General features: G+C 39.7%; 1 long non-coding RNA gene across 3 annotated transcripts; it reads left to right on the plus strand.

The window, feature by feature from the left end:
• Positions 1 to 812: 812 nt before the first annotated feature.
• LOC131588127 (uncharacterized) lies at positions 813 to 6,605 on the plus strand. 3 transcript variants are annotated; one of them, XR_009279518.1, is made up of 6 exons: positions 813 to 993; positions 1,801 to 1,937; positions 2,141 to 2,287; positions 2,576 to 2,686; positions 5,093 to 6,083; positions 6,182 to 6,605. It is a non-coding gene; the product is annotated as an uncharacterized LOC131588127 (long non-coding RNA). The 3 variants fall into 3 exon arrangements; XR_009279516.1 differs by having other exon boundaries at positions 815 to 993; positions 5,093 to 6,605; XR_009279517.1 differs by having other exon boundaries at positions 815 to 986; positions 5,093 to 6,605.
• Positions 6,606 to 6,943: the final 338 nt, after the last annotated feature.

The raw sequence follows: 6,943 nt of genomic DNA on the forward strand, positions 1-6,943 counted from the left end.
GGGGCGACCCCCGCCCAGCCCCGGGCTGAGCTCTGCGGCAGTGCTGCCACCTTGTGGCCACAGAGCGGTACTGCAGCTGTGCCCCGGCGCGGGCGGGGCCGAGCCGAGCGGAACCGAGCCGAGCCGAGCCGAGCCGAGCCGAACCGAGGCGTGCTGTGTCGAGCCGGGACCCCCCCCCGCAGGAGCCGGGTCGGGCTGATTGCCACACTGAAGTTTGCGGCCGGCCGGTAGGACCCCGGCAGAGGCGTCGACTCCAATGCCTGCCGCCGCAGGCGCAGCCGCCGCCCAGCTCCGGAGCCGCTGAGCCCCGCCGCCATCGTCCTCGCCCCGGGAAAGTCGGCGGAAAATCGGGCGGAGTGCTCGGAGTCGGCCGGCTTCGTCGGGTTTTTCGTTCAGGCAAGTAAGGTAGACAGACGCGCTGAGAGCAGCGGGGGCCTCGATCGTGCCACAACAAAGATGGCCGCTCGGCCGGAAGTGGCTTCAGCCACAACAAAGATGGCGACGAGGAAGGGCGGAAGTGACGTCACGCCACTCACAAGATGGCTGCCGAGTCGCGGCTGGCTTTGACCTTCCAAGCATGGCGGCCGAAAAGGCGGGAAAATGCAAGGACCCCGGGCGGTGGGTGTTTTACTTGACTGCCTGACAAACACCCCGACGCCGACGCCGCTCCGGCGCAATTTTCCGCGGCTTTTCCGGCCGTGCCGACACGGGCTGTACGCTCAGCGGCGCCGGGGCCGGACGCGAGCCAGCCGGGCGCCGACAGGCAGCGGTGAGGATGCCTCTCTCTGACGGGGTCCTTGCCGCGGCCGCGTTTTTGGGGTTGGCCCTCGCGGCGACCCGTACCTTCCCGCCGCTCCTCTCGCTCCGTGCTCTCCCCCCGGCCCGGGGAAATGGAGGAACCCCCCGATGGCTTCGGCTCCCAACGGGCGCTGCCCGGCGCTGGGTCCAGAGCGGCCCGAGGAGGGGATGCTCTGTGTGCCGGAACGGTGAGAGGTGCGGGCGGGTCGGGGGCACTTTATCCACCGAGTATATACCTGGAAGTATAATGATGATCAAAATAGATACTAAAAAATATTGAAGATAAACGGGCTGCTTGGTTTTTATTTAGTTAGAGGCAGGGTTTTTAAATAAATAAGAAAAAAATAAATAAAATATTTCAAGAATGAATATGTAAAGGTATAGAGAAATATATATATATATATATATATGTAGGCATAAAAATAAGTAAAAATAAGTAATAGAAATATATACATATATATTGATTTATAATCTATAATATGATGGTAATATGATATATTTTAGGATATGTTATGTGTTACGTATATCAACAAGGTATAGAAATCTGATAAAAAATATATATTAAAAGATTTTTAAATACCGTTTAAGATAAAGGGACTGTTTGGTTTTTATTAGGTTTGCTTCGGGGCTTTTAAATAAATACTACAAAAATAAAAACATAGAAATGTATATTAAATATATAAAGATATAGAGATATGTGCAACCAGAAAGGTAAAGAAATAGAAGTAATGCAAATATATACAAACAGGTTTATGTTTAATCTATATATCTACATTATATTTATTTAATAGATGTATTATATATATAATAAATATATATATAATTAAAATGTATATAATATATTTAATATATAATAATATATGTATACATGTTAAAATAATATATTTTGATACTTTATATATTGTGTGTTATATATAAATGAATATAGTATATAAATTTAAACACATGTTGTGAAAATAGATGTTAATTTTTTTTTTTTTTTATTTTCATTGTTTTGGTAAGTTTCTCAGAGGCAATCCTCCCGTTGCAGCTGCTGACAGCACTGAAAACCTGTGTGCTTCGTGGTGTCCATCGCCCAGCTGGCAACGATTCCCTGGTGTTTGGTGCATTAAGTCACACCCAGCTGTGTGGGATGGCAGGTGAGCACATTGCCCGAGCCTTTTAGCTTTTCTGGCTCACACACAACTTCCTTTCCTTTTTTATATGGAAATCAGGGAAGAGGGTAGTGTATATTAGTATATTAGCATTTCTAGCAGATTTTTAACTGCCACTGATGATGCCCGTTCATCTTTGCAGTGTGGGTTTTCATGCTGACAAATCCTCTGCTTTGCCTTCTGCTCAGAGTCAGGTGGGCCCTTTATTGAACAGATTTATCTGCTACAAGGCTACGCAGAAGGATGGAAAGGAGGAACACAGGGGGAAAAAAAATAGATGAAAGGCCATGCATTGATCACCTGATGTACTCCAGAGACAAACATGGCTATTACAGGTAACATGGAGCAGCCCTTCTGGCCTTTTCAGTTGTATTCAGAGAGATGTTTGCCTGCTGTGAATATCTGGGTGCTTGGAGTTCGCTCTGATTTTAACAAGCCCATCAATAATAAAACATTGTATTGATAGAGCAAGATCTAATTCTGTAAAGTTGTTGCTCCACAGAAAAGCAGCATAAAGAAGCTAGCTGGATTATTTGTATGATATGTAGCTTTTTTAGGATGTTTTGTTCTTTAGATGGTGTTCATTTCAAATACAAGCGTGTGAACTTTGTGTTCCCTTTTAGGGGCTGGTTCTGGGGTAACAAGGAAACACAAGGCCTAAACACCTCTGGCTTGTCTGTCCAAGGATCTGCCTCAATTGTGGCTCCCATCCTTCTGAAGAACTCTTCAGCACAGTGAGTTACCTTCTATAACTATTTATTGTTGTATTGTTGTTGTGAGACCTCATTGCTGGGTGAGAAGACCAGGGGAAATTAAAGGCTGTATGCCACTGTTACTTCCCTGAATTCTTGTACTCTGTTAAAATCAAAACACAAGGGATTTACACTGCAAGAAACACTTAAATGTAAGTTAAGGTAAAGGTCACAGTGCTAAAACCTAAGAGCAGATAGCCTTGAGCTCCTTTATATTCCTACTCCTGCCTCCAGGGTATCATCAGCTATCCCCTAGATCTTGCAGTGGAAGAGATGCTGAACCATCAGCTGTTCCATATTCTACACCACGTGTCTTTTTACCATGCTCCTCTGAGAAGCATCTCTCCCTTCTCTGTTTCTTTGCAGACAAGAAGGGAGAAATTGGGATTGCCTTTGTTCTTTTGCCTGTTAATAAAAAGGCCGCTTGTGGCTGTGTGCAGTGGCAACTGCATCACAGAATCTTAGAGGTGATTATTCGCAGGTTAAGGAAATAATTCCCTTTTTTGTCACTGCTGCACTGAATTTCATAGGCGTGTGTGTGGCTCGATGCCTAAGATATTTAAAGCAGGTTTTATTCTTACAGGGGTTTTGCACACTAAATATGTGAGTGATAAAAAAGAGAGAGTTTTAATTAGACAATTTAAAAATTAGAAGCTTTATAAATTGTATTATTTATAAATTAGCAAATTGTTGTAATTAAAATTGAGATTTAAAAATAAGTTTTTATTGAAGTGCCTTTAAAAATAGATTAAAAAGTTTAAATGCTGTATTTTTGTATCCCAAGAAACTTAAAAGATTCTTGCTTTGTTTCAGTAATTTTAAAGTTATGTTAATTATATATTACCCATTTGCTGAGTTTTTGACAATTTTAATAAGGAAATTTTAATGTGAATTTTTTTTGGTAAATAAAACACATATAACAGCATAGATATCAATTTGGATTTTAGATTTTAATTTAAAAATTAGACTTGATGTTCCTGAAAAGTGCTACAAAAGCTAAATGACAACTTGCCCAATCCTGTGTTGTGGCTTTTTTTTAGAGAAGCTGCACTTTAGAATTTTAACTAATTTGAACATATATTAGGCAAATTCTTGTTGTGAATGAGTATTTTTAGTAATATTTGCAGTTATTGTGGGTTATTCTCAAAGCTAGATAACATAGAATTGTGATGTATTTGGTTTATTTTTATAATTTTTATAGTGAATCCATGTTATTGTTATATTGTGTTTAAGGAGTATATATCAGGCTTTTAGTTGCTTTTTGTAGTAACAGAATAAGATTGAGTTGTGTTTTTATTTGGTATAGATTGGGTGTTGGTAGAATTGAGGATAGTCAAGTTTTGTAATGTTTGGGCTTGAATGTTTTTGGGTTGAGTTTTCTAACTTGGATATTCTTTTAAGGTTAAGTTTGTTATTTCCTTTTGTTATAAATAATTATTGTTAAGTTTAAATGTTGTTTAATTTAAATTGTTTTATGTTTTATTAGAAACACTTGTTTAAATTGCAAAGTATAGTTATTTTCCTAGAAATATGAAGACAACTACAACTGAAGCAACTGTGATAAACCACTGATGAACACCTGCTTGTGGACAGAAATGAATGCAGACTGTGACACCCTAGACTTCATTGGGAGTTCTATTTAGTTGTTGCAATTTTTGCAGTTTTGTTTGCTATAACTTTATTATTTTTTTTTTTTTTTTTTCAGTGTTTCCAGAATTTTAAAAAGATATACCATTGCTAAGGATTAGCTGCCATAAAAGAAGCTTCAAATTAAACCAACTGCTGAATGATTTAATTAGTCTGGTACCTAAGACTTCTGATCATTTGCTTTGTACAAATGCATTTTAACAGTTTGCTGTGCTGTAAGCATCTCATAGCCGTTGCTATTGAAAACCTTGTTTTAAAAATGAGTTAAGAGGCATCTTTCCAGTTTAAAGTCTAAGGCCCTGGCCAAGTCTTAACTTTACCTGGACAGAATGTTTGCTAACAGATCCAGATGTTTTCTGTCCTAAATCAGGATTTGAGTCACTTTTTGACTTTGCAATTTGACCCTATTAATATAACAGCTGGATCAATTTTGAAGTGGGCTTGGAGAATCATTTTCCAGAGGTGATGATCCAATCCTTCACTGATTTTTTGTTTCTGTTTGTTTGTTAAATATGAGATGCTGGTGCAGTGTTTTAATAATTAACAGTATTTTTATATTGATTGATTTTTAACTGTTATAGGTTTTTACTGATTGTGTATAAGGTTTTGTGTTAATGTTGAACAGAAATACATTTCATTTTTTTTTTTTTTAAGAAAACGGGGGAAATTGATACCCTAAAAGCAATTTGATTAGTGTAATTCATTAACTTTAAGAGAGAAGTGCCTGTGTTTTGTTGGCAGGTTCAGAAAAGTCACCTGTCCATTTGACCAGACTGTCTGCCTCTGAACACACGAGATCCAGTGAACAGAGAAGTCATCACACAGCCTTGGTACTCCAGACTTGGATCAGAAGTGGAGCTGTCAGGACACAGTTGTGTCTGAACAATACACAGACAGTTGCCAACAGAAATTTTATGTTGTTATTATGATGTGGTGTTTCTATTAATTTTTCAGTTGTCCTTTGTTTTAAGATTTAGAAGGGTTTGAGGAACAACTTGAACATCGAAGCCCTCAGTCACCGATCAGCTGCCAGCTGACATCACAGGAGCAGTGAACATTCCAGGACTGAATCGTGTTGGAGAAATTCTGTAGAAGATTTGGGAAGTGTAGAGACTCCATCTAACTATATATAAAGTAAATTGTAATTGTGTGTTTATCCTTTTAACAAATTGCTTTCACGCTTAGACTACATATATACCAGAACACGTGTGTTAAAAGTAGTTAGATAATAGTTTAAGATAAAGTGTTTAGTCTGTGTAGTAATTGTTATGTTAGTATAAAATATAAGTATTTTCCTTTAAGAGGTAGTGTAAGCATCTTTAAAGGTTCATTTAACGTTAAAAGTTTTAACTGTGAGTTTGTAAGCATGGTGTCATTTACATGGTAAACTGCTTATAGTAATTGTGCTGTTTATAGTTATAACACCTGAAGCAGTGAGCCCCAGTTTTGTGGTACAAGCTGAAAACCCATGATCTAATAGTCAAGCCCTTGCATTTACACCCAAAGCTTTAACTCCTCTGCTGACTTTCGTGTATTAGCTGTTATCATCCCCAGGGTCCTATACCACTCCAAAGAAGAAGTGGACCAGTACCTTGAGCGAGCAGGCCGCCTTCAGAAAAGAGAGCTGTTGACAGGACTGTCAATAGCAATGCTGCTCGGCTTGGGAGCAACTGGAGCAGCCACGGGTGTCTCCGCTCCGATAACCCAGAGTCAGAGTCTCTCTCAGCTACAGGTGACTGTAGATGAAGATCTACAGAGAATTGAGAAATCCATATCCTTTTTAGAAAAGTCAGTCTCCTCCCTCTCTGAAGCTCTGAAGTTGTTTTGCAGAACAGGCGAGGTCTCGACCTTCTATTCATGCAGCAAGGAGGCCTCTGCATCGCCCTGAGCAAAGAATGCTGCTTCTACGCTGACCACACCGGAGTAGTGAGAGACACCATGGCAGAGCTACGAGACAGGCTGTCTCAACGGAGAGCAGAGAGAGAAGCCCAGCAAAACTGGTTCCAGTCCTGGTTCAACCAATCTCTGTGGCTAACCACCCTGGTGTCTACCCTGATTGGACCAGTTGTGATGATTTTATTCGTGCTAATCTTTGGACCCTGTGTTTTAAATAAGCTTGTATCCTTTGTTAAAAGCTGACTAGAAAAAGTTAACATTTTGTTTATAGAAAGGCAACAGATGCTTTAAAAATATACTTAGTCACCGCTTGTGCCTCATATTTACTAATGAAAACTGTAGTATCCATTTTATAAGCTTTTAGCCTTTTAGATAAGTATTTTATATTTTATTCAATTTTATATTATCCATTTTTAAAACTTTATAATATAGATAAGTTAGACAAAGTGTTTAGAAATACGTATAAAAAAATAACATTAGAATTTTTAAGACTAATATACCTTATATTTTAGCAAACTAATTATTCATAGAGAGAGGGGAATATGTTGTAGTCTAGGGCATTGCGCTGCGGAAGAATTCGGGATCTAACGAGAAGCTGCTAGACCCCCTCTCTGTTAGGATAGCAAAACCTGCAATTAGCCAATAGCACTTAGGTGTGACGTACGTAGATGGGAGTAACACAGTGACCCTAGGTTA

This window comes from Poecile atricapillus, chromosome 24 (genome assembly GCF_030490865.1).
Source record: "Poecile atricapillus isolate bPoeAtr1 chromosome 24, bPoeAtr1.hap1, whole genome shotgun sequence".
Classification (NCBI taxonomy): domain Eukaryota; kingdom Metazoa; phylum Chordata; class Aves; order Passeriformes; family Paridae; genus Poecile; species Poecile atricapillus.